The sequence below is a fragment of the Hyla sarda genome, chromosome 8 (assembly GCF_029499605.1).
Source record: "Hyla sarda isolate aHylSar1 chromosome 8, aHylSar1.hap1, whole genome shotgun sequence".
NCBI classification, from domain to species: Eukaryota; Metazoa; Chordata; class Amphibia; order Anura; family Hylidae; genus Hyla; species Hyla sarda.
This window is the reverse complement of record NC_079196.1, coordinates 101,034,105-101,061,567: the sequence shown is the minus strand read 5'-3', so window position 1 is coordinate 101,061,567 and position 27,463 is coordinate 101,034,105. Positions and strand designations below refer to the sequence as shown.

The following is a 27,463-nucleotide window of genomic DNA, read 5'->3' as shown; positions in this document are numbered from 1 at the left end:
GATTAAATGAGAATCTTTCTTGTTTAACACTGGAATGGGGTGGTGCACTGTTCACTACCCGAAGATACTGCCACATCGGGTCAATGCATAGGGCGACAGAAGCAAGCTTCCAAATCAGCTCCCTTTCTCAAAAATCCATTTAATTTATGGTCCCCAGATAGGGAACGTATGTATCAGTATGTGCTCACAAGTCACCCAAGTGCAAGTATTCACACAAAAAAAAAACGTGCCTCAGGATGCGATCTGTCGCAAGATCCTTTCTTTTTTTACACTTGATCTAAGCCAAAAGGCCTAGAGGGGATAACCGGGAAAGGGGTGGACCCAACCATGTCCCCTTCATGAGCACTCACATTACTCATAGGAATGGAAGGAAGGCTGGCAGCCAACCAGCCTCCCATACACTCTCTGGGTGGGTGGCAGTCAGCCACCCATACATACATACAGCACAGGCTAAACCCACATCATCACTTAAAAAAAGGACAGGCGACCATTGCACTCTGATGGAGCATTTAGCAATGCAATCCATAGCCTGGCTTTTGCCTGAACCCCCATCACTCCTCCTCTTGCATATAAGACAATATTTCAGATCTGCATATGAAAACAACACGCCTACCTTTGTTGCACATAGCTGCCTGCCTGTCTCTAGTTACCCCACTGGCTGTAGCTGCGTCCCTTCCGACATGGAATAACACCAACTGTAACGATAAACTGAAAATTAACAGTATAAACCTGCATCATTTTGGACTCTGGTATTTGCTGAATCCGGGTGACCTGACAATCGATGGTGGTGCCGCTGGTGATTCTGGCCTTCTTGGAATCTGTTGGGCCTATGTGTTAGCTCACACATCACTTGGGTATCCATGGTAACTACCACAACATGGTCATCTGCAGTTTACATCTAGCCCGTGGCATTGAATGGCATTTTAAAAGTGCTAAGGGTCCTGGTGCAATAATCCTCCCATGAGGATCAGCCTCAACGGCTTTGTAGATTGCACTCATGTCAGCAACTCCATATACATTTTTTTTTCTTCATGCTTCTTTCTTCATCCTTTTTTCTTTCTGTCATTCAGACTTTCATTCATTCGATCTCTCTCACTCATTTGCTTTAACTCATTTGTTCTCACTCACTCACTCACTCACTCATTCACTCTCACTCACTCTCACTCTCTCACTCACTCGCTCACTAAGTCAGTCTCTCTCTCTCTCTCTCTTTTTCTTTTTATATATATTTTTTTCCGTCTTCTTCTTCTTCTTCTTCTTCTTCAGACCCTGTCATAGCACTAATGCCTTTCCAATACCACCAGCAGATGGAGACACTCCATTGCAACATTGGTTGTGAGCAGCAGTTTCTAAAAACAAATGCCTCATGGCGGATTTCCCATCCATCAATGGATGGTAAATTTTGTTTTTATCATTCACTGACCACAGAAACCAATGCATGGTCAAGCAACAGCAATGACACACCCTTGTGTATAGGCATGAGACCCTCACGTCATTTAACAGGATTCAGCACCACCCACAAGACAGCTACCTGTCATGTCATGTCAAACCTGCACAGGTGTGCTAGATTATTATTATTTAGTTTTATTTTATTTTTTTACACCAATCAGTGTGCAAACATGGTCATTAAAACGCTAAATGAATAGACGTTCATAAACCAGTCAGTGCAACTCATCATTTTGGTCTCCAATTCTCAAACTCAAATTCTCACCCACGGAGGATTAAATGAGAATCTTTCTTGTTTAACACTGGAATGGGGTGGTGCACTGTTCACTACCCGAAGATACTGCCACATCGGGTCAATGCATAGGGCGACAGAAGCAAGCTTCCAAATCAGCTCCCTTTCTCAAAAATCCATTTAATTTATGGTCCCCAGATAGGGAACGTATGTATCAGTATGTGCTCACAAGTCACCCAAGTGCAAGTATTCACACAAAAAAAAACGTGCCTCAGGATGCGATCTGTCGCAAGATCCTTTCTTTTTTTACACTTGATCTAAGCCAAAAGGCCTAGAGGGGATAACCGGGAAAGGGGTGGACCCAACCATGTCCCCTTCATGAGCACTCACATTACTCATAGGAATGGAAGGAAGGCTGGCAGCCAACCAGCCTCCCATACACTCTCTGGGTGGGTGGCAGTCAGCCACCCATACATACATACAGCACAGGCTAAACCCACATCATCACTTAAAAAAAGGATAGGCGACCATTGCACTCTGATGGAGCATTTAGCAATGCAATCCATAGCCTGGCTTTTGCCTGAACCCCCATCACTCCTCCTCTTGCATATAAGACAATATTTCAGATCTGCATATGAAAACAACACGCCTACCTTTGTTGCACATAGCTGCCTGCCTGTCTCTAGTTACCCCACTGGCTGTAGCTGCGTCCCTTCCGACATGGAATAACACCAACTGTAACGATAAACTGAAAATTAACAGTATAAACCTGCATCATTTTGGACTCTGGTATTTGCTGAATCCGGGTGACCTGACAATCGATGGTGGTGCCGCTGGTGATTCTGGCCTTCTTGGAATCTGTTGGGCCTATGTGTTAGCTCACACATCACTTGGGTATCCATGGTAACTACCACAACATGGTCATCTGCAGTTTACATCTAGCCCGTGGCATTGAATGGCATTTTAAAAGTGCTAAGGGTCCTGGTGCAATAATCCTCCCATGAGGATCAGCCTCAACGGCTTTGTAGATTGCACTCATGTCAGCAACTCCATATACATTTTTTTTTCTTCATGCTTCTTTCTTCATCCTTTTTTCTTTCTGTCATTCAGACTTTCATTCATTCGATCTCTCTCACTCACTTGCTTTAACTCATTTGTTCTCACTCACTCACTCACTCACTCAATCACTCACTCACTCATTCACTCTCACTCACTCTCACTCTCTCACTCACTCGCTCACTAAGTCAGTCTCTCTCTCTCTCTCTTTTTCTTTTTATATATATTTTTTTCCGTCTTCTTCTTCTTCTTCTTCTTCAGACCCTGTCATAGCACTAATGCCTTTCCAATACCACCAGCAGATGGAGACACTCCATTGCAACATTGGTTGTGAGCAGCAGTTTCTAAAAACAAATGCCTCATGGCGGATTTCCCATCCATCAATGGATGGTAAATTTTGTTTTTATCATTCACTGACCACAGAAACCAATGCATGGTCAAGCAACAGCAATGACACACCCTTGTGTATAGGCATGAGACCCTCACGTCATTTAACAGGATTCAGCACCACCCACAAGACAGCTACCTGTCATGTCATGTCAAACCTGCACAGGTGTGCTAGATTATTATTATTTAGTTTTATTTTATTTTTTTACACCAATCAGTGTGCAAACATGGTCATTAAAACGCTAAATGAATAGACGTTCATAAACCAGTCAGTGCAACTCATCATTTTGGTCTCCAATTCTCAAACTCAAATTCTCACCCACGGAGGATTAAATGAGAATCTTTCTTGTTTAACACTGGAATGGGGTGGTGCACTGTTCACTACCCGAAGATACTGCCACATCGGGTCAATGCATAGGGCGACAGAAGCAAGCTTCCAAATCAGCTCCCTTTCTCAAAAATCCATTTAATTTATGGTCCCCAGATAGGGAACGTATGTATCAGTATGTGCTCACAAGTCACCCAAGTGCAAGTATTCACACAAAAAAAAAACGTGCCTCAGGATGCGATCTGTCGCAAGATCCTTTCTTTTTTTACACTTGATCTAAGCCAAAAGGCCTAGAGGGGATAACCGGGAAAGGGGTGGACCCAACCATGTCCCCTTCATGAGCACTCACATTACTCATAGGAATGGAAGGAAGGCTGGCAGCCAACCAGCCTCCCATACACTCTCTGGGTGGGTGGCAGTCAGCCACCCATACATACATACAGCACAGGCTAAACCCACATCATCACTTAAAAAAAGGACAGGCGACCATTGCACTCTGATGGAGCATTTAGCAATGCAATTCATAGCCTGGCTTTTGCCTGAACCCCCATCACTCCTCCTCTTGCATATAAGACAATATTTCAGATCTGCATATGAAAACAACACGCCTACCTTTGTTGCACATAGCTGCCTGCCTGTCTCTAGTTACCCCACTGGCTGTAGCTGCGTCCCTTCCGACATGGAATAACACCAACTGTAACGATAAACTGAAAATTAACAGTATAAACCTGCATCATTTTGGACTCTGGTATTTGCTGAATCCGGGTGACCTGACAATCGATGGTGGTGCCGCTGGTGATTCTGGCCTTCTTGGAATCTGTTGGGCCTATGTGTTAGCTCACACATCACTTGGGTATCCATGGTAACTACCACAACATGGTCATCTGCAGTTTACATCTAGCCCGTGGCATTGAATGGCATTTTAAAAGTGCTAAGGGTCCTGGTGCAATAATCCTCCCATGAGGATCAGCCTCAACGGCTTTGTAGATTGCACTCATGTCAGCAACTCCATATACATTTTCTTTTCTTCATGCTTCTTTCTTCATCCTTTTTTCTTTCTGTCATTCAGACTTTCATTCATTCGATCTCTCTCACTCACTTGCTTTAACTCATTTGTTCTCACTCACTCACTCACTCACTCAATCACTCACTCACTCATTCACTCTCACTCACTCTCACTCTCTCACTCACTCGCTCACTAAGTCAGTCTCTCTCTCTCTCTCTCTTTTTCTTTTTATATATATTTTTTTCCGTCTTCTTCTTCTTCTTCTTCTTCTTCAGACCCTGTCATAGCACTAATGCCTTTCCAATACCACCAGCAGATGGAGACACTCCATTGCAACATTGGTTGTGAGCAGCAGTTTCTAAAAACAAATGCCTCATGGCGGATTTCCCATCCATCAATGGATGGTAAATTTTGTTTTTATCATTCACTGACCACAGAAACCAATGCATGGTCAAGCAACAGCAATGACACACCCTTGTGTATAGGCATGAGACCCTCACGTCATTTAACAGGATTCAGCACCACCCACAAGACAGCTACCTGTCATGTCATGTCAAACCTGCACAGGTGTGCTAGATTATTATTATTTAGTTTTATTTTATTTTTTTACACCAATCAGTGTGCAAACATGGTCATTAAAACGCTAAATGAATAGACGTTCATAAACCAGTCAGTGCAACTCATCATTTTGGTCTCCAATTCTCAAACTCAAATTCTCACCCACGGAGGATTAAATGAGAATCTTTCTTGTTTAACACTGGAATGGGGTGGTGCACTGTTCACTACCCGAAGATACTGCCACATCGGGTCAATGCATAGGGCGACAGAAGCAAGCTTCCAAATCAGCTCCCTTTCTCAAAAATCCATTTAATTTATGGTCCCCAGATAGGGAACGTATGTATCAGTATGTGCTCACAAGTCACCCAAGTGCAAGTATTCACACAAAAAAAAACGTGCCTCAGGATGCGATCTGTCGCAAGATCCTTTCTTTTTTTACACTTGATCTAAGCCAAAAGGCCTAGAGGGGATAACCGGGAAAGGGGTGGACCCAACCATGTCCCCTTCATGAGCACTCACATTACTCATAGGAATGGAAGGAAGGCTGGCAGCCAACCAGCCTCCCATACACTCTCTGGGTGGGTGGCAGTCAGCCACCCATACATACATACAGCACAGGCTAAACCCACATCATCACTTAAAAAAAGGATAGGCGACCATTGCACTCTGATGGAGCATTTAGCAATGCAATCCATAGCCTGGCTTTTGCCTGAACCCCCATCACTCCTCCTCTTGCATATAAGACAATATTTCAGATCTGCATATGAAAACAACACGCCTACCTTTGTTGCACATAGCTGCCTGCCTGTCTCTAGTTACCCCACTGGCTGTAGCTGCGTCCCTTCCGACATGGAATAACACCAACTGTAACGATAAACTGAAAATTAACAGTATAAACCTGCATCATTTTGGACTCTGGTATTTGCTGAATCCGGGTGACCTGACAATCGATGGTGGTGCCGCTGGTGATTCTGGCCTTCTTGGAATCTGTTGGGCCTATGTGTTAGCTCACACATCACTTGGGTATCCATGGTAACTACCACAACATGGTCATCTGCAGTTTACATCTAGCCCGTGGCATTGAATGGCATTTTAAAAGTGCTAAGGGTCCTGGTGCAATAATCCTCCCATGAGGATCAGCCTCAACGGCTTTGTAGATTGCACTCATGTCAGCAACTCCATATACATTTTTTTTTCTTCATGCTTCTTTCTTCATCCTTTTTTCTTTCTGTCATTCAGACTTTCATTCATTCGATCTCTCTCACTCACTTGCTTTAACTCATTTGTTCTCACTCACTCACTCACTCACTCAATCACTCACTCACTCATTCACTCTCACTCACTCTCACTCTCTCACTCACTCGCTCACTAAGTCAGTCTCTCTCTCTCTCTCTTTTTCTTTTTATATATATTTTTTTCCGTCTTCTTCTTCTTCTTCTTCTTCAGACCCTGTCATAGCACTAATGCCTTTCCAATACCACCAGCAGATGGAGACACTCCATTGCAACATTGGTTGTGAGCAGCAGTTTCTAAAAACAAATGCCTCATGGCGGATTTCCCATCCATCAATGGATGGTAAATTTTGTTTTTATCATTCACTGACCACAGAAACCAATGCATGGTCAAGCAACAGCAATGACACACCCTTGTGTATAGGCATGAGACCCTCACGTCATTTAACAGGATTCAGCACCACCCACAAGACAGCTACCTGTCATGTCATGTCAAACCTGCACAGGTGTGCTAGATTATTATTATTTAGTTTTATTTTATTTTTTTACACCAATCAGTGTGCAAACATGGTCATTAAAACGCTAAATGAATAGACGTTCATAAACCAGTCAGTGCAACTCATCATTTTGGTCTCCAATTCTCAAACTCAAATTCTCACCCACGGAGGATTAAATGAGAATCTTTCTTGTTTAACACTGGAATGGGGTGGTGCACTGTTCACTACCCGAAGATACTGCCACATCGGGTCAATGCATAGGGCGACAGAAGCAAGCTTCCAAATCAGCTCCCTTTCTCAAAAATCCATTTAATTTATGGTCCCCAGATAGGGAACGTATGTATCAGTATGTGCGCACAAGTCACCCAAGTGCAAATATTCACACAAAAAAAAAAACGTGCCTCAGGATGCAATCTGTCGCAAGATCCTTTCTTTTTTTACACTTGATCTAAGCCAAAAGGCCTAGAGGGGATAACCGGGAAAGGGGTGGACCCAACCATGTCCCCTTCATGAGCACTCACATTACTCATAGGAATGGAAGGAAGGCTGGCAGCCAACCAGCCTCCCATACACTCTCTGGGTGGGTGGCAGTCAGCCACCCATACATACATACAGCACAGCCTAAACCCACATCATCACTTAAAAAAAGGACAGGCGACCATTGCACTCTGATGGAGCATTTAGCAATGCAATCCATAGCCTGGCTTTTGCCTGAACCCCCATCACTCCTCCTCTTGCATATAAGACAATATTTCAGATCTGCATATGAAAACAACACGCCTACCTTTGTTGCACATAGCTGCCTGCCTGTCTCTAGTTACCCCACTGGCTGTAGCTGCGTCCCTTCCGACATGGAATAACACCAACTGTAACGATAAACTGAAAATTAACAGTATAAACCTGCATCATTTTGGACTCTGGTATTTGCTGAATCCGGGTGACCTGACAATCGATGGTGGTGCCGCTGGTGATTCTGGCCTTCTTGGAATCTGTTGGGCCTATGTGTTAGCTCACACATCACTTGGGTATCCATGGTAACTACCACAACATGGTCATCTGCAGTTTACATCTAGCCCGTGGCATTGAATGGCATTTTAAAAGTGCTAAGGGTCCTGGTGCAATAATCCTCCCATGAGGATCAGCCTCAACGGCTTTGTAGATTGCACTCATGTCAGCAACTCCATATACATTTTTTTTTCTTCATGCTTCTTTCTTCATCCTTTTTTCTTTCTGTCATTCAGACTTTCATTCATTCGATCTCTCTCACTCATTTGCTTTAACTCATTTGTTCTCACTCACTCACTCACTCACTCACTCATTCACTCTCACTCACTCTCACTCTCTCACTCACTCGCTCACTAAGTCAGTCTCTCTCTCTCTTTTTCTTTTTATATATATTTTTTTCCGTCTTCTTCTTCTTCTTCTTCTTCTTCTTCAGACCCTGTCATAGCACTAATGCCTTTCCAATACCACCAGCAGATGGAGACACTCCATTGCAACATTGGTTGTGAGCAGCAGTTTCTAAAAACAAATGCCTCATGGCGGATTTCCCATCCATCAATGGATGGTAAATTTAGTTTTTATCATTCACTGACCACAGAAACCAATGCATGGTCAAGCAACAGCAATGACACACCCTTGTGTATAGGCATGAGACCCTCACGTCATTTAACAGGATTCAGCACCACCCACAAGACAGCTACCTGTCATGTCATGTCAAACTTGCACAGGTGTGCTAGATTATTATTATTTAGTTTTATTTTTTTTTTTTTACACCAATCAGTGTGCAAACATGGTCATTAAAACGCTAAATGAATAGACGTTCATAAACCAGTCAGTGCAACTCATCATTTTGGTCTCCAATTCTCAAACTCAAATTCTCACCCACGGAGGATTAAATGAGAATCTTTCTTGTTTAACACTGGAATGGGGTGGTGCACTGTTCACTACCCGAAGATACTGCCACATCGGGTCAATGCATAGGGCGACAGAAGCAAGCTTCCAAATCAGCTCCCTTTCTCAAAAATCCATTTAATTTATGGTCCCCAGATAGGGAACGTATGTATCAGTATGTGCTCACAAGTCACCCAAGTGCAAGTATTCACACAAAAAAAAAAACGTGCCTCAGGATGCGATCTGTCGCAAGATCCTTTCTTTTTTTTACACTTGATCTAAGCCAAAAGGCCTAGAGGGGATAACCGGGAAAGGGGTGGACCCAACCATGTCCCCTTCATGAGCACTCACATTACTCATAGGAATGGAAGGAAGGCTGGCAGCCAACCAGCCTCCCATACACTCTCTGGGTGGGTGGCAGTCAGCCACCCATACATACATACAGCACAGGCTAAACCCACATCATCACTTAAAAAAAGGACAGGCGACCATTGCACTCTGATGGAGCATTTAGCAATGCAATCCATAGCCTGGCTTTTGCCTGAACCCCCATCACTCCTCCTCTTGCATATAAGACAATATTTCAGATCTGCATATGAAAACAACACGCCTACCTTTGTTGCACATAGCTGCCTGCCTGTCTCTAGTTACCCCACTGGCTGTAGCTGCGTCCCTTCCGACATGGAATAACACCAACTGTAACGATAAACTGAAAATTAACAGTATAAACCTGCATCATTTTGGACTCTGGTATTTGCTGAATCCGGGTGACCTGACAATCGATGGTGGTGCCGCTGGTGATTCTGGCCTTCTTGGAATCTGTTGGGCCTATGTGTTAGCTCACACATCACTTGGGTATCCATGGTAACTACCACAACATGGTCATCTGCAGTTTACATCTAGCCCGTGGCATTGAATGGCATTTTAAAAGTGCTAAGGGTCCTGGTGCAATAATCCTCCCATGAGGATCAGCCTCAACGGCTTTGTAGATTGCACTCATGTCAGCAACTCCATATACATTTTTTTTTCTTCATGCTTCTTTCTTCATCCTTTTTTCTTTCTGTCATTCAGACTTTCATTCATTCGATCTCTCTCACTCACTTGCTTTAACTCATTTGTTCTCACTCACTCACTCACTCACTCATTCACTCTCACTCACTCTCACTCTCTCACTCACTCGCTCACTAAGTCAGTCTCTCTCTCTCTCTCTCTCTTTTTCTTTTTATATATATTTTTTTCCGTCTTCTTCTTCTTCTTCTTCTTCAGACCCTGTCATAGCACTAATGCCTTTCCAATACCACCAGCAGATGGAGACACTCCATTGCAACATTGGTTGTGAGCAGCAGTTTCTAAAAACAAATGCCTCATGGCGGATTTCCCATCCATCAATGGATGGTAAATTTTGTTTTTATCATTCACTGACCACAGAAACCAATGCATGGTCAAGCAACAGCAATGACACACCCTTGTGTATAGGCATGAGACCCTCACGTCATTTAACAGGATTCAGCACCACCCACAAGACAGCTACCTGTCATGTCATGTCAAACCTGCACAGGTGTGCTAGATTATTATTATTTAGTTTTATTTTATTTTTTTACACCAATCAGTGTGCAAACATGGTCATTAAAACGCTAAATGAATAGACGTTCATAAACCAGTCAGTGCAACTCATCATTTTGGTCTCCAATTCTCAAACTCAAATTCTCACCCACGGAGGATTAAATGAGAATCTTTCTTGTTTAACACTGGAATGGGGTGGTGCACTGTTCACTACCCGAAGATACTGCCACATCGGGTCAATGCATAGGGTGACAGAAGCAAGCTTCCAAATCAGCTCCCTTTCTCAAAAATCCATTTAATTTATGGTCCCCAGATAGGGAACGTATGTATCAGTATGTGCTCACAAGTCACCCAAGGGCAAGTATTCACACAAAAAAAAAAAAACGTGCCTCAGGATGCGATCTGTCGCAAGATCCTTTCTTTTTTTACACTTGATCTAAGCCAAAAGGCCTAGAGGGGATAACCGGGAAAGGGGTGGACCCAACCATGTCCCCTTCATGAGCACTCACATTACTCATAGGAATGGAAGGAAGGCTGGCAGCCAACCAGCCTCCCATACACTCTCTGGGTGGGTGGCAGTCAGCCACCCATACATACATACAGCACAGGCTAAACCCACATCATCACTTAAAAAAAGGACAGGCGACCATTGCACTCTGATGGAGCATTTAGCAATGCAATCCATAGCCTGGCTTTTGCCTGAACCCCCATCACTCCTCCTCTTGCATATAAGACAATATTTCAGATCTGCATATGAAAACAACACGCCTACCTTTGTTGCACATAGCTGCCTGCCTGTCTCTAGTTACCCCACTGGCTGTAGCTGCGTCCCTTCCGACATGGAATAACACCAACTGTAACGATAAACTGAAAATTAACAGTATAAACCTGCATCATTTTGGACTCTGGTATTTGCTGAATCCGGGTGACCTGACAATCGATGGTGGTGCCGCTGGTGATTCTGGCCTTCTTGGAATCTGTTGGGCCTATGTGTTAGCTCACACATCACTTGGGTATCCATGGTAACTACCACAACATGGTCATCTGCAGTTTACATCTAGCCCGTGGCATTGAATGGCATTTTAAAAGTGCTAAGGGTCCTGGTGCAATAATCCTCCCATGAGGATCAGCCTCAACGGCTTTGTAGATTGCACTCATGTCAGCAACTCCATATACATTTTTTTTTCTTCATGCTTCTTTCTTCATCCTTTTTTCTTTCTGTCATTCAGACTTTCATTCATTCGATCTCTCTCACTCACTTGCTTTAACTCATTTGTTCTCACTCACTCACTCACTCAATCACTCACTCACTCACTCATTCACTCTCACTCTCTCACTCACTCGCTCACTAAGTCAGTCTCTCTCTCTCTCTCTCTTTTTCTTTTTATATATATTTTTTTCCGTCTTCTTCTTCTTCTTCTTCAGACCCTGTCATAGCACTAATGCCTTTCCAATACCACCAGCAGATGGAGACACTCCATTGCAACATTGGTTGTGAGCAGCAGTTTCTAAAAACAAATGCCTCATGGCGGATTTCCCATCCATCAATGGATGGTAAATTTAGTTTTTATCATTCACTGACCACAGAAACCAATGCATGGTCAAGCAACAGCAATGACACACCCTTGTGTATAGGCATGAGACCCTCACGTCATTTAACAGGATTCAGCACCACCCACAAGACAGCTACCTGTCATGTCATGTCAAACCTGCACAGGTGTGCTAGATTATTATTATTTAGTTTTATTTTATTTTTTTTACACCAATCAGTGTGCAAACATGGTCATTAAAACGCTAAATGAATAGACGTTCATAAACCAGTCAGTGCAACTCATCATTTTGGTCTCCAATTCTCAAACTCAAATTCTCACCCACAGAGGATTAAATGAGAATCTTTCTTGTTTAACACTGGAATGGGGTGGTGCACTGTTCACTACCCGAAGATACTGCCACATCGGGTCAATGCATAGGGCGACAGAAGCAAGCTTCCAAATCAGCTCCCTTTCTCAAAAATCCATTTAATTTATGGTCCCCAGATAGGGAACGTATGTGTCAGTATGTGCTCACAAGTCACCCAAGTGCAAGTATTCACACAAAAAAAAAACGTGCCTCAGGATGCGATCTGTCGCAAGATCCTTTCTTTTTTTTACACTTGATCTAAGCCAAAAGGCCTAGAGGGGATAACCGGGAAAGGGGTGGACCCAACCATGTCCCCTTCATGAGCACTCACATTACTCATAGGAATGGAAGGAAGGCTGGCAGCCAACCAGCCTCCCATACACTCTCTGGGTGGGTGGCAGTCAGCCACCCATACATACATACAGCACAGGCTAAACCCACATCATCACTTAAAAAAAGGACAGGCGACCATTGCACTCTGATGGAGCATTTAGCAATGCAATCCATAGCCTGGCTTTTGCCTGAACCCCCATCACTCCTCCTCTTGCATATAAGACAGTATTTCAGATCTGCATATGAAAACAACACGCCTACCTTTGTTGCACATAGCTGCCTGCCTGTCTCTAGTTACCCCACTGGCTGTAGCTGCGTCCCTTCCGACATGGAATAACACCAACTGTAACGATAAACTGAAAATTAACAGTATAAACCTGCATCATTTTGGACTCTGGTATTTGCTGAATCCGGGTGACCTGACAATCGATGGTGGTGCCGCTGGTGATTCTGGCCTTCTTGGAATCTGTTGGGCCTATGTGTTAGCTCACACATCACTTGGGTATCCATGGTAACTACCACAACATGGTCATCTGCAGTTTACATCTAGCCCGTGGCATTGAATGGCATTTTAAAAGTGCTAAGGGTCCTGGTGCAATAATCCTCCCATGAGGATCAGCCTCAACGGCTTTGTAGATTGCACTCATGTCAGCAACTCCATATACATTTTTTTTTCTTCATGCTTCTTTCTTCATCCTTTTTTCTTTCTGTCATTCAGACTTTCATTCATTCGATCTCTCTCACTCACTTGCTTTAACTCATTTGTTCTCACTCACTCACTCACTCAATCACTCACTCACTCATTCACTCTCACTCACTCTCACTCTCTCACTCACTCGCTCACTAAGTCAGTCTCTCTCTCTCTCTCTCTTTTTCTTTTTATATATATTTTTTTCCGTCTTCTTCTTCTTCAGACCCTGTCATAGCACTAATGCCTTTCCAATACCACCAGCAGATGGAGACACTCCATTGCAACATTGGTTGTGAGCAGCAGTTTCTAAAAACAAATGCCTCATGGCGGATTTCCCATCCATCAATGGATGGTAAATTTTGTTTTTATCATTCACTGACCACAGAAACCAATGCATGGTCAAGCAACAGCAATGACACACCCTTGTGTATAGGCATGAGACCCTCACGTCATTTAACAGGATTCAGCACCACCCACAAGACAGCTACCTGTCATGTCATGTCAAACCTGCACAGGTGTGCTAGATTATTATTATTTAGTTTTATTTTATTTTTTTACACCAATCAGTGTGCAAACATGGTCATTAAAACGCTAAATGAATAGACGTTCATAAACCAGTCAGTGCAACTCATCATTTTGGTCTCCAATTCTCAAACTCAAATTCTCACCCACGGAGGATTAAATGAGAATCTTTCTTGTTTAACACTGGAATGGGGTGGTGCACTGTTCACTACCCGAAGATACTGCCACATCAGGTCAATGCATAGGGTGACAGAAGCAAGCTTCCAAATCAGTTCCCTTTCTCAAAAATCCATTTAATTTATGGTCCCCAGATAGGGAACGTATGTATCAGTATGTGCTCACAAGTCACCCAAGTGCAAGTATTCACACAAAAAAAAACGTGCCTCAGGATGCAATCTGTCGCAAGATCCTTTCTTTTTTTACACTTGATCTAAGCCAAAAGGCCTAGAGGGGATAACCGGGAAAGGGGTGGACCCAACCATGTCCCCTTCATGAGCACTCACATTACTCATAGGAATGGAAGGAAGGCTGGCAGCCAACCAGCCTCCCATACACTCTCTGGGTGGGTGGCAGTCAGCCACCCATACATACATACAGCACAGGCTAAACCCACATCATCACTTAAAAAAAGGACAGGCGACCATTGCACTCTGATGGAGCATTTAGCAATGCAATCCATAGCCTGGCTTTTGCCTGAACCCCCATCACTCCTCCTCTTGCATATAAGACAATATTTCAGATCTGCATATGAAAACAACACGCCTACCTTTGTTGCACATAGCTGCCTGCCTGTCTCTAGTTACCCCACTGGCTGTAGCTGCGTCCCTTCCGACATGGAATAACACCAACTGTAACGATAAACTGAAAATTAACAGTATAAACCTGCATCATTTTGGACTCTGGTATTTGCTGAATCCGGGTGACCTGACAATCGATGGTGGTGCCGCTGGTGATTCTGGCCTTCTTGGAATCTGTTGGGCCTATGTGTTAGCTCACACATCACTTGGGTATCCATGGTAACTACCACAACATGGTCATCTGCAGTTTACATCTAGCCCGTGGCATTGAATGGCATTTTAAAAGTGCTAAGGGTCCTGGTGCAATAATCCTCCCATGAGGATCAGCCTCAACGGCTTTGTAGATTGCACTCCTGTCAGCAACTCCATATACATTTTTTTTTCTTCATGCTTCTTTCTTCATCCTTTTTTATTTCTGTCATTCAGACTTTCATTCATTCGATCTCTCTCACTCACTTGCTTTAACTCATTTGTTCTCACTCACTCACTCACTCAATCACTCACTCACTCATTCACTCTCACTCACTCTCACTCTCTCACTCACTCGCTCACTAAGTCAGTCTCTCTCTCTCTCTCTTTTTCTTTTTATATATATTTTTTTCCGTCTTCTTCTTCTTCTTCAGACCCTGTCATAGCACTAATGCCTTTCCAATACCACCAGCAGATGGAGACACTCCATTGCAACATTGGTTGTGAGCAGCAGTTTCTAAAAACAAATGCCTCATGGCGGATTTCCCATCCATCAATGGATGGTAAATTTTGTTTTTATCATTCACTGACCACAGAAACCAATGCATGGTCAAGCAACAGCAATGACACACCCTTGTGTATAGGCATGAGACCCTCACGTCATTTAACAGGATTCAGCACCACCCACAAGACAGCTACCTGTCATGTCATGTCAAACCTGCACAGGTGTGCTAGATTATTATTATTTAGTTTTATTTTATTTTTTTACACCAATCAGTGTGCAAACATGGTCATTAAAACGCTAAATGAATAGACGTTCATAAACCAGTCAGTGCAACTCATCATTTTGGTCTCCAATTCTCAAACTCAAATTCTCACCCACGGAGGATTAAATGAGAATCTTTCTTGTTTAACACTGGAATGGGGTGGTGCACTGTTCACTACCCGAAGATACTGCCACATCGGGTCAATGCATAGGGCGACAGAAGCAAGCTTCCAAATCAGCTCCCTTTCTCAAAAATCCATTTAATTTATGGTCCCCAGATAGGGAACGTATGTATCAGTATGTGCTCACAAGTCACCCAAGTGCAAGTATTCACACAAAAAAAAAAACGTGCCTCAGGATGCGATCTGTCGCAAGATCCTTTCTTTTTTTTACACTTGATCTAAGCCAAAAGGCCTAGAGGGGATAACCGGGAAAGGGGTGGACCCAACCATGTCCCCTTCATGAGCACTCACATTACTCATAGGAATGGAAGGAAGGCTGGCAGCCAACCAGCCTCCCATACACTCTCTGGGTGGGTGGCAGTCAGCCACCCATACATACATACAGCACAGGCTAAACCCACATCATCACTTAAAAAAAGGACAGGCGACCATTGCACTCTGATGGAGCATTTAGCAATGCAATCCATAGCCTGGCTTTTGCCTGAACCCCCATCACTCCTCCTCTTGCATATAAGACAATATTTCAGATCTGCATATGAAAACAACACGCCTACCTTTGTTGCACATAGCTGCCTGCCTGTCTCTAGTTACCCCACTGGCTGTAGCTGCGTCCCTTCCGACATGGAATAACACCAACTGTAACGATAAACTGAAAATTAACAGTATAAACCTGCATCATTTTGGACTCTGGTATTTGCTGAATCCGGGTGACCTGACAATCGATGGTGGTGCCGCTGGTGATTCTGGCCTTCTTGGAATCTGTTGGGCCTATGTGTTAGCTCACACATCACTTGGGTATCCATGGTAACTACCACAACATGGTCATCTACAGTTTACATCTAGCCCGTGGCATTGAATGGCATTTTAAAAGTGCTAAGGGTCCTGGTGCAATAATCCTCCCATGAGGATCAGCCTCAACGGCTTTGTAGATTGCACTCATGTCAGCAACTCCATATACATTTTTTTTTCTTCATGCTTCTTTCTTCATCCTTTTTTCTTTCTGTCATTCAGACTTTCATTCATTCGATCTCTCTCACTCACTTGCTTTAACTCATTTGTTCTCACTCACTCACTCACTCAATCACTCACTCACTCATTCACTCTCACTCACTCTCACTCTCTCACTCACTCGCTCACTAAGTCAGTCTCTCTCTCTCTCTCTCTTTTTCTTTTTATATATATTTTTTTCCGTCTTCTTCTTCTTCTACAGACCCTGTCATAGCACTAATGCCTTTCCAATACCACCAGCAGATGGAGACACTCCATTGCAACATTGGTTGTGAGCAGCAGTTTCTAAAAACAAATGCCTCATGGCGGATTTCCCATCCATCAATGGATGGTAAATTTTGTTTTTATCATTCACTGACCACAGAAACCAATGCATGGTCAAGCAACAGCAATGACACACCCTTGTGTATAGGCATGAGACCCTCACGTCATTTAACAGGATTCAGCACCACCCACAAGACAGCTACCTGTCATGTCATGTCAAACCTGCACAGGTGTGCTAGATTATTATTATTTAGTTTTATTTTATTTTTTTACACCAATCAGTGTGCAAACATGGTCATTAAAACGCTAAATGAATAGACGTTCATAAACCAGTCAGTGCAACTCATCATTTTGGTCTCCAATTCTCAAACTCAAATTCTCACCCACGGAGGATTAAATGAGAATCTTTCTTGTTTAACACTGGAATGGGGTGGTGCACTGTTCACTACCCGAAGATACTGCCACATCGGGTCAATGCATAGGGCGACAGAAGCAAGCTTCCAAATCAGCTCCCTTTCTCAAAAATCCATTTAATTTATGGTCCCCAGATAGGGAACGTATGTATCAGTATGTGCTCACTAGTCACCCAAGTGCAAGTATTCACACAAAAAAAAAACGTGCCTCAGGATGCGATCTGTCGCAAGATCCTTTCTTTTTTTACACTTGATCTAAGCCAAAAGGCCTAGAGGGGATAACCAGGAAAGGGGTGGACCCAACCATGTCCCCTTCATGAGCACTCACATTACTCATAGGAATGGAAGGAAGGCTGGCAGCCAACCAGCCTCCCATACACTCTCTGGGTGGGTGGCAGTCAGCCACCCATACATACATACAGCACAGGCTAAACCCACATCATCACTTAAAAAAAGGACAGGCGACCATTGCACTCTGATGGAGCATTTAGCAATGCAATCCATAGCCTGGCTTTTGCCTGAACCCCCATCACTCCTCCTCTTGCATATAAGACAATATTTCAGATCTGCATATGAAAACAACACGCCTACCTTTGTTGCACATAGCTGCCTGCCTGTCTCTAGTTACCCCACTGGCTGTAGCTGCGTCCCTTCCGACATGGAATAACACCAACTGTAACGATAAACAGAAAATTAACAGTATAAACCTGCATCATTTTGTACTCTGGTATTTACTGAATCCGGGTGACCTGACAATCGATGGTGGTGCCGCTGGTGATTCTGGCCTTCTTGGAATCTGTTGGGCCTATGTGTTAGCTCACACATCACTTGGGTATCCATGGTAACTACCACAACATGGTCATCTGCAGTTTACATCTAGCCCGTGGCATTGAATGGCATTTTAAAAGTGCTAAGGGTCCTGGTGCAATAATCCTCCCATGAGGATCAGCCTCAACGGCTTTGTAGATTGCACTCATGTCAGCAACTCCATATACATTTTTTTTTCTTCATGCTTCTTTCTTCATCCTTTTTTCTTTCTGTCATTCAGACTTTCATTCATTCGATCTCTCTCACTCACTTGCTTTAACTCATTTGTTCTCACTCACTCACTCACTCAATCACTCACTCACTCATTCACTCTCACTCACTCTCACTCTCTCACTCACTCGCTCACTAAGTCAGTCTCTCTCTCTCTCTCTCTTTTTCTTTTTATATATATTTTTTTCCGTCTTCTTCTTCTTCTTCTTCAGACCCTGTCATAGCACTAATGCCTTTCCAATACCACCAGCAGATGGAGACACTCCATTGCAACATTGGTTGTGAGCAGCAGTTTCTAAAAACAAATGCCTCATGGCGGATTTCCCATCCATCAATGGATGGTAAATTTTGTTTTTATCATTCACTGACCACAGAAACCAATGCATGGTCAAGCAACAGCAATGACACACCCTTGTGTATAGGCATGAGACCCTCACGTCATTTAACAGGATTCAGCACCACCCACAAGACAGCTACCTGTCATGTCATGTCAAACCTGCACAGGTGTGCTAGATTATTATTATTTAGTTTTATTTTATTTTTTTACACCAATCAGTGTGCAAACATGGTCATTAAAACGCTAAATGAATAGACGTTCATAAACCAGTCAGTGCAACTCATCATTTTGGTCTCCAATTCTCAAACTCAAATTCTCACCCACGGAGGATTAAATGAGAATCTTTCTTGTTTAACACTGGAATGGGGTGGTGCACTGTTCACTACCCGAAGATACTGCCACATCGGGTCAATGCATAGGGCGACAGAAGCAAGCTTCCAAATCAGCTCCCTTTCTCAAAAATCCATTTAATTTATGGTCCCCAGATAGGGAACGTATGTATCAGTATGTGCTCACAAGTCACCCAAGTGCAAGTATTCACACAAAAAAAAAAAAAACTCAGGATGCGATCTGTCGCAAGATCTTTTCTTTTTTAACACTTGATCTAAGCCAAAAGGCCTAGAGGGGATAAGCGGGAAAGGGGTGGACCCAACCATGTCCCCTTCATGAGCACTCACATTACTCATAGGAATGGAAGGAAGGCTGGCAGCCAACCAGCCTCCCATACACTCTCTGGGTGGGTGGCAGTCAGCCACCCATACATACATACAGCACAGGCTAAACCCACATTATCACTTAAAAAAAGGACAGGCGACCATTGCACTCTGATGGAGCATTTAGCAATGCAATCCATAGCCTGGCTTTTGCCTGAACCCCCATCACTCCTCCTCTTGCATATAAGACAATATTTCAGATCTGCATATGAAAACAACACGCCTACCTTTGTTGCACATAGCTGCCTGCCTGTCTCTAGTTACCCCACTGGCTGTAGCTGCGTCCCTTCCGACATGGAATAACACCAACTGTAACGATAAACTGAAAATTAACAGTATAAACCTGCATCATTTTGGACTCTGGTATTTGCTGAATCCGGGTGACCTGACAATCGATGGTGGTGCCGCTGGTGATTCTGGCCTTCTTGGAATCTGTTGGGCCTATGTGTTAGCTCACACATCACTTGGGTATCCATGGTAACTACCACAACATGGTCATCTGCAGTTTACATCTAGCCCGTGGCATTGAATGGCATTTTAAAAGTGCTAAGGGTCCTGGTGCAATAATCCTCCCATGAGGATCAGCCTCAACGGCTTTGTAGATTGCACTCATGTCAGCAACTCCATATACATTTTTTTTTCTTCATGCTTCTTTCTTCATCCTTTTTTCTTTCTGTCATTCAGACTTTCATTCATTCGATCTCTCTCACTCACTTGCTTTAACTCATTTGTTCTCACTCACTCACTCACTCACTCATTCACTCTCACTCACTCTCACTCTCTCACTCACTCGCTCACTAAGTCAGTCTCTCTCTCTCTCTCTCTTTTTCTTTTTATATATATTTTTTTCCATCTTCTTCTTCTTCAGACCCTGTCATAGCACTAATGCCTTTCCAATACCACCAGCAGATGGAGACACTCCATTGCAACATTGGTTGTGAGCAGCAGTTTCTAAAAACAAATGCCTCATGGCGGATTTCCCATCCATCAATGGATGGTAAATTTAGTTTGTATCATTCACTGACCACAGAAACCAATGCATGGTCAAGCAACAGCAATGACACACCCTTGTGTATAGGCATGAGACCCTCACGTCATTTAACAGGATTCAGCACCACCCACAAGACAGCTACCTGTCATGTCATGTCAAACCTGCACAGGTGTGCTAGATTATTATTATTTAGTTTTATTTTATTTCTTTACACCAATCAGTGTGCAAACATGGTCATTAAAACGCTAAATGAATAGACGTTCATAAACCAGTCAGTGCAACTCATCATTTTGGTCTCCAATTCTCAAACTCAAATTCTCACCCACGGAGGATTAAATGAGAATCTTTCTTGTTTAACACTGGAATGGGGTGGTGCACTGTTCACTACCCGAAGATACTGCCACATCGGGTCAATGCGTAGGGCGACAGAAGCAAGCTTCCAAATCAGCTCCCTTTCTCAAAAATCCATTTAATTTATGGTCCCCAGATAGGGAACGTATGTATCAGTATGTGCTCACAAGTCACCCAAGTGCAAGTATTCACACAAAAAAAAACGTGCCTCAGGATGCGATCTGTCGCAAGATCCTTTCTTTTTTTACACTTGATCTAAGCCAAAAGGCCTAGAGGGGATAACCAGGAAAGGGGTGGACCCAACCATGTCCCCTTCATGAGCACTCACATTACTCATAGGAATGGAAGGAAGGCTGGCAGCCAACCAGCCTCCCATACACTCTCTGGGTGGGTGGCAGTCAGCCACCCATACATACATACAGCACAGGCTAAACCCACATCATCACTTAAAAAAAGGACAGGCGACCATTGCACTCTGATGGAGCATTTAGCAATGCAATCCATAGCCTGGCTTTTGCCTGAACCCCCATCACTCCTCCTCTTGCATATAAGACAATATTTCAGATCTGCATATGAAAACAACACGCCTACCTTTGTTGCACATAGCTGCCTGCCTGTCTCTAGTTACCCCACTGGCTGTAGCTGCGTCCCTTCCGACATGGAATAACACCAACTGTAACGATAAACAGAAAATTAACAGTATAAACCTGCATCATTTTGTACTCTGGTATTTACTGAATCCGGGTGACCTGACAATCGATGGTGGTGCCGCTGGTGATTCTGGCCTTCTTGGAATCTGTTGGGCCTATGTGTTAGCTCACACATCACTTGGGTATCCATGGTAACTACCACAACATGGTCATCTGCAGTTTACATCTAGCCCGTGGCATTGAATGGCATTTTAAAAGTGCTAAGGGTCCTGGTGCAATAATCCTCCCATGAGGATCAGCCTCAACGGCTTTGTAGATTGCACTCATGTCAGCAACTCCATATACATTTTTTTTTCTTCATGCTTCTTTCTTCATCCTTTTTTCTTTCTGTCATTCAGACTTTCATTCATTCGATCTCTCTCACTCACTTGCTTTAACTCATTTGTTCTCACTCACTCACTCACTCAATCACTCACTCACTCATTCACTCTCACTCACTCTCACTCTCTCACTCACTCGCTCACTAAGTCAGTCTCTCTCTCTCTCTCTCTTTTTCTTTTTATATATATTTTTTTCCGTCTTCTTCTTCTTCTTCTTCAGACCCTGTCATAGCACTAATGCCTTTCCAATACCACCAGCAGATGGAGACACTCCATTGCAACATTGGTTGTGAGCAGCAGTTTCTAAAAACAAATGCCTCATGGCGGATTTCCCATCCATCAATGGATGGTAAATTTTGTTTTTATCATTCACTGACCACAGAAACCAATGCATGGTCAAGCAACAGCAATGACACACCCTTGTGTATAGGCATGAGACCCTCACGTCATTTAACAGGATTCAGCACCACCCACAAGACAGCTACCTGTCATGTCATGTCAAACCTGCACAGGTGTGCTAGATTATTATTATTTAGTTTTATTTTATTTTTTTACACCAATCAGTGTGCAAACATGGTCATTAAAACGCTAAATGAATAGACGTTCATAAACCAGTCAGTGCAACTCATCATTTTGGTCTCCAATTCTCAAACTCAAATTCTCACCCACGGAGGATTAAATGAGAATCTTTCTTGTTTAACACTGGAATGGGGTGGTGCACTGTTCACTACCCGAAGATACTGCCACATCGGGTCAATGCATAGGGCGACAGAAGCAAGCTTCCAAATCAGCTCCCTTTCTCAAAAATCCATTTAATTTATGGTCCCCAGATAGGGAACGTATGTATCAGTATGTGCTCACAAGTCACCCAAGTGCAAGTATTCACACAAAAAAAAAAAAAACTCAGGATGCGATCTGTCGCAAGATCTTTTCTTTTTTAACACTTGATCTAAGCCAAAAGGCCTAGAGGGGATAAGCGGGAAAGGGGTGGACCCAACCATGTCCCCTTCATGAGCACTCACATTACTCATAGGAATGGAAGGAAGGCTGGCAGCCAACCAGCCTCCCATACACTCTCTGGGTGGGTGGCAGTCAGCCACCCATACATACATACAGCACAGGCTAAACCCACATTATCACTTAAAAAAAGGACAGGCGACCATTGCACTCTGATGGAGCATTTAGCAATGCAATCCATAGCCTGGCTTTTGCCTGAACCCCCATCACTCCTCCTCTTGCATATAAGACAATATTTCAGATCTGCATATGAAAACAACACGCCTACCTTTGTTGCACATAGCTGCCTGCCTGTCTCTAGTTACCCCACTGGCTGTAGCTGCGTCCCTTCCGACATGGAATAACACCAACTGTAACGATAAACTGAAAATTAACAGTATAAACCTGCATCATTTTGGACTCTGGTATTTGCTGAATCCGGGTGACCTGACAATCGATGGTGGTGCCGCTGGTGATTCTGGCCTTCTTGGAATCTGTTGGGCCTATGTGTTAGCTCACACATCACTTGGGTATCCATGGTAACTACCACAACATGGTCATCTGCAGTTTACATCTAGCCCGTGGCATTGAATGGCATTTTAAAAGTGCTAAGGGTCCTGGTGCAATAATCCTCCCATGAGGATCAGCCTCAACGGCTTTGTAGATTGCACTCATGTCAGCAACTCCATATACATTTTTTTTTCTTCATGCTTCTTTCTTCATCCTTTTTTCTTTCTGTCATTCAGACTTTCATTCATTCGATCTCTCTCACTCACTTGCTTTAACTCATTTGTTCTCACTCACTCACTCACTCACTCATTCACTCTCACTCACTCTCACTCTCTCACTCACTCGCTCACTAAGTCAGTCTCTCTCTCTCTCTCTCTTTTTCTTTTTATATATATTTTTTTCCATCTTCTTCTTCTTCAGACCCTGTCATAGCACTAATGCCTTTCCAATACCACCAGCAGATGGAGACACTCCATTGCAACATTGGTTGTGAGCAGCAGTTTCTAAAAACAAATGCCTCATGGCGGATTTCCCATCCATCAATGGATGGTAAATTTAGTTTGTATCATTCACTGACCACAGAAACCAATGCATGGTCAAGCAACAGCAATGACACACCCTTGTGTATAGGCATGAGACCCTCACGTCATTTAACAGGATTCAGCACCACCCACAAGACAGCTACCTGTCATGTCATGTCAAACCTGCACAGGTGTGCTAGATTATTATTATTTAGTTTTATTTTATTTCTTTACACCAATCAGTGTGCAAACATGGTCATTAAAACGCTAAATGAATAGACGTTCATAAACCAGTCAGTGCAACTCATCATTTTGGTCTCCAATTCTCAAACTCAAATTCTCACCCACGGAGGATTAAATGAGAATCTTTCTTGTTTAACACTGGAATGGGGTGGTGCACTGTTCACTACCCGAAGATACTGCCACATCGGGTCAATGCGTAGGGCGACAGAAGCAAGCTTCCAAATCAGCTCCCTTTCTCAAAAATCCATTTAATTTATGGTCCCCAGATAGGGAACGTATGTATCAGTATGTGCTCACAAGTCACCCAAGTGCAAGTATTCACACAAAAAAAAACGTGCCTCAGGATGCGATCTGTCGCAAGATCCTTTCTTTTTTTACACTTGATCTAAGCCAAAAGGCCTAGAGGGGATAACCGGGAAAGGGGTGGACCCAACCATGTCCTCTTCATGAGCACTCACATTACTCATAGGAATGGAAGGAAGGCTGGCAGCCAACCAGCCTCCCATACACTCTCTGGGTGGGTGGCAGTCAGCCACCCATACATACATACAGCACAGGCTAAACCCACATCATCACTTAAAAAAAGGACAGGCGACCATTGCACTCTGATGGAGCATTTAGCAATGCAATCCATAGCCTGGCTTTTGCCTGAACCCCCATCACTCCTCCTCTTGCATATAAGACAATATTTCAGATCTGCATATGAAAACAACACGCCTACCTTTGTTGCACATAGCTGCCTGCCTGTCTCTAGTTACCCCACTGGCTGTAGCTGCGTCCCTTCCGACATGGAATAACACCAACTGTAACGATAAACTGAAAATTAACAGTATAAACCTGCATCATTTTGGACTCTGGTATTTGCTGAATGCGGGTGACCTGACAATCGATGGTGGTGCCGCTGGTGATTCTGGCCTTCTTGGAATCTGTTGGGCCTATGTGTTAGCTCACACATCACTTGGGTATCCATGGTAACTACCACAACATGGTCATCTGCAGTTTACATCTAGCCCGTGGCATTGAATGGCATTTTAAAAGTGCTAAGGGTCCTGGTGCAATAATCCTCCCATGAGGATCAGCCTCAACGGCTTTGTAGATTGCACTCATGTCAGCAACTCCATATACATTTTTTTTTCTTCATGCTTCTTTCTTCATCCTTTTTTCTTTCTGTCATTCAGACTTTCATTCATTCGATCTCTCTCACTCACTTGCTTTAACTCATTTGTTCTCACTCACTCACTCACTCACTCAATCACTCACTCACTCATTCACTCTCACTCACTCTCACTCTCTCACTCACTCGCTCACTAAGTCAGTCTCTCTCTCTCTCTCTCTTTTTCTTTTTATATATATTTTTTTCCGTCTTCTTCTTCTTCTTCTTCAGACCCTGTCATAGCACTAATGCCTTTCCAATACCACCAGCAGATGGAGACACTCCATTGCAACATTGGTTGTGAGCAGCAGTTTCTAAAAACAAATGCCTCATGGCGGATTTCCCATCCATCAATGGATGGTAAATTTTGTTTTTATCATTCACTGACCACAGAAACCAATGCATGGTCAAGCAACAGCAATGACACACCCTTGTGTATAGGCATGAGACCCTCACGTCATTTAACAGGATTCAGCACCACCCACAAGACAGCTACCTGTCATGTCATGTCAAACCTGCACAGGTGTGCTAGATTATTATTATTTAGTTTTATTTTATTTTTTTACACCAATCAGTGTGCAAACATGGTCATTAAAACGCTAAATGAATAGACGTTCATAAACCAGTCAGTGCAACTCATCATTTTGGTCTCCAATTCTCAAACTCAAATTCTCACCCACGGAGGATTAAATGAGAATCTTTCTTGTTTAACACTGGAATGGGGTGGTGCACTGTTCACTACCCGAAGATACTGCCACATCGGGTCAATGCATAGGGCGACAGAAGCAAGCTTCCAAATCAGCTCCCTTTCTCAAAAATCCATTTAATTTATGGTCCCCAGATAGGGAACGTATGTATCAGTATGTGCTCACAAGTCACCCAAGTGCAAGTATTCACACAAAAAAAAAAACGTGCCTCAGGATGCGATCTGTCGCAAGATCCTTTCTTTTTTTTACACTTGATCTAAGCCAAAAGGCCTAGAGGGGATAACCGGGAAAGGGGTGGACCCAACCATGTCCCCTTCATGAGCACTCACATTACTCATAGGAATGGAAGGAAGGCTGGCAGCCAACCAGCCTCCCATACACTCTCTGGGTGGGTGGCAGTCAGCCACCCATACATACATACAGCACAGGCTAAACCCACATCATCACTTAAAAAAAGGACAGGCGACCATTGCACTCTGATGGAGCATTTAGCAATGCAATCCATAGCCTGGCTTTTGCCTGAACCCCCATCACTCCTCCTCTTGCATATAAGACAATATTTCAGATCTGCATATGAAAACAACACGCCTACCTTTGTTGCACATAGCTGCCTGCCTGTCTCTAGTTACCCCACTGGCTGTAGCTGCGTCCCTTCCGACATGGAATAACACCAACTGTAACGATAAACTGAAAATTAACAGTATAAACCTGCATCATTTTGGACTCTGGTATTTGCTGAATCCGGGTGACCTGACAATCGATGGTGGTGCCGCTGGTGATTCTGGCCTTCTTGGAATCTGTTGGGCCTATGTGTTAGCTCACACATCACTTGGGTATCCATGGTAACTACCACAACATGGTCATCTGCAGTTTACATCTAGCCCGTGGCATTGAATGGCATTTTAAAAGTGCTAAGGGTCCTGGTGCAATAATCCTCCCATGAGGATCAGCCTCAACGGCTTTGTAGATTGCACTCATGTCAGCAACTCCATATACATTTTTTTTTCTTCATGCTTCTTTCTTCATCCTTTTTTCTTTCTGTCATTCAGACTTTCATTCATTCGATCTCTCTCACTCACTTGCTTTAACTCATTTGTTCTCACTCACTCACTCACTCAATCACTCACTCACTCATTCACTCTCACTCACTCTCACTCTCTCACTCACTCGCTCACTAAGTCAGTCTCTCTCTCTCTCTCTCTTTTTCTTTTTATATATATTTTTTTCCGTCTTCTTCTTCTTCAGACCCTGTCATAGCACTAATGCCTTTCCAATACCACCAGCAGATGGAGACACTCCATTGCAACATTGGTTGTGAGCAGCAGTTTCTAAAAACAAATGCCTCATGGCGGATTTCCCATCCATCAATGGATGGTAAATTTTGTTTTTACCATTCACTGACCACAGAAACCAATGCATGGTCAAGCAACAGCAATGACACACCCTTGTGTATAGGCATGAGACCCTCACGTCATTTAACAGGATTCAGCACCACCCACAAGACAGCTACCTGTCATGTCATGTCAAACCTGCACAGGTGTGCTAGATTATTATTATTTAGTTTTATTTTATTTTTTTACACCAATCAGTGTGCAAACATGGTCATTAAAA

The 27,463-nt window shown here is 43.5% G+C and overlaps 16 pseudogenes; all 16 read right to left on the bottom strand.

The window, feature by feature from the left end:
* Positions 1-37: 37 nt before the first annotated feature.
* Positions 38-302, bottom strand: LOC130287861 (U2 spliceosomal RNA; annotated as a pseudogene).
* A 1,454-nt stretch (positions 303-1,756) lies between these two features.
* LOC130285925 (U2 spliceosomal RNA) lies at positions 1,757-2,020 on the bottom strand (annotated as a pseudogene).
* Positions 2,021-3,485: 1,465 nt separating this feature from the next.
* On the bottom strand, positions 3,486-3,750 carry LOC130287860 (U2 spliceosomal RNA; annotated as a pseudogene).
* A 1,470-nt stretch (positions 3,751-5,220) lies between these two features.
* Positions 5,221-5,484, bottom strand: LOC130285923 (U2 spliceosomal RNA; annotated as a pseudogene).
* Positions 5,485-6,949: 1,465 nt separating this feature from the next.
* LOC130288238 (U2 spliceosomal RNA) lies at positions 6,950-7,215 on the bottom strand (annotated as a pseudogene).
* A 1,456-nt stretch (positions 7,216-8,671) lies between these two features.
* Positions 8,672-8,938, bottom strand: LOC130288693 (U2 spliceosomal RNA; annotated as a pseudogene).
* Positions 8,939-10,391: 1,453 nt separating this feature from the next.
* On the bottom strand, positions 10,392-10,659 carry LOC130289382 (U2 spliceosomal RNA; annotated as a pseudogene).
* Positions 10,660-12,114: 1,455 nt separating this feature from the next.
* On the bottom strand, positions 12,115-12,380 carry LOC130288652 (U2 spliceosomal RNA; annotated as a pseudogene).
* Positions 12,381-13,834: 1,454 nt separating this feature from the next.
* Positions 13,835-14,098, bottom strand: LOC130289850 (U2 spliceosomal RNA; annotated as a pseudogene).
* Positions 14,099-15,553: 1,455 nt separating this feature from the next.
* Positions 15,554-15,820, bottom strand: LOC130288692 (U2 spliceosomal RNA; annotated as a pseudogene).
* A 1,457-nt stretch (positions 15,821-17,277) lies between these two features.
* LOC130287803 (U2 spliceosomal RNA) lies at positions 17,278-17,542 on the bottom strand (annotated as a pseudogene).
* Positions 17,543-19,002: 1,460 nt separating this feature from the next.
* On the bottom strand, positions 19,003-19,266 carry LOC130288689 (U2 spliceosomal RNA; annotated as a pseudogene).
* Positions 19,267-20,708: 1,442 nt separating this feature from the next.
* Positions 20,709-20,972, bottom strand: LOC130287165 (U2 spliceosomal RNA; annotated as a pseudogene).
* Positions 20,973-22,432: 1,460 nt separating this feature from the next.
* LOC130288688 (U2 spliceosomal RNA) lies at positions 22,433-22,696 on the bottom strand (annotated as a pseudogene).
* A 1,442-nt stretch (positions 22,697-24,138) lies between these two features.
* LOC130287153 (U2 spliceosomal RNA) lies at positions 24,139-24,402 on the bottom strand (annotated as a pseudogene).
* Positions 24,403-25,866: 1,464 nt separating this feature from the next.
* On the bottom strand, positions 25,867-26,133 carry LOC130288691 (U2 spliceosomal RNA; annotated as a pseudogene).
* Positions 26,134-27,463: the final 1,330 nt, after the last annotated feature.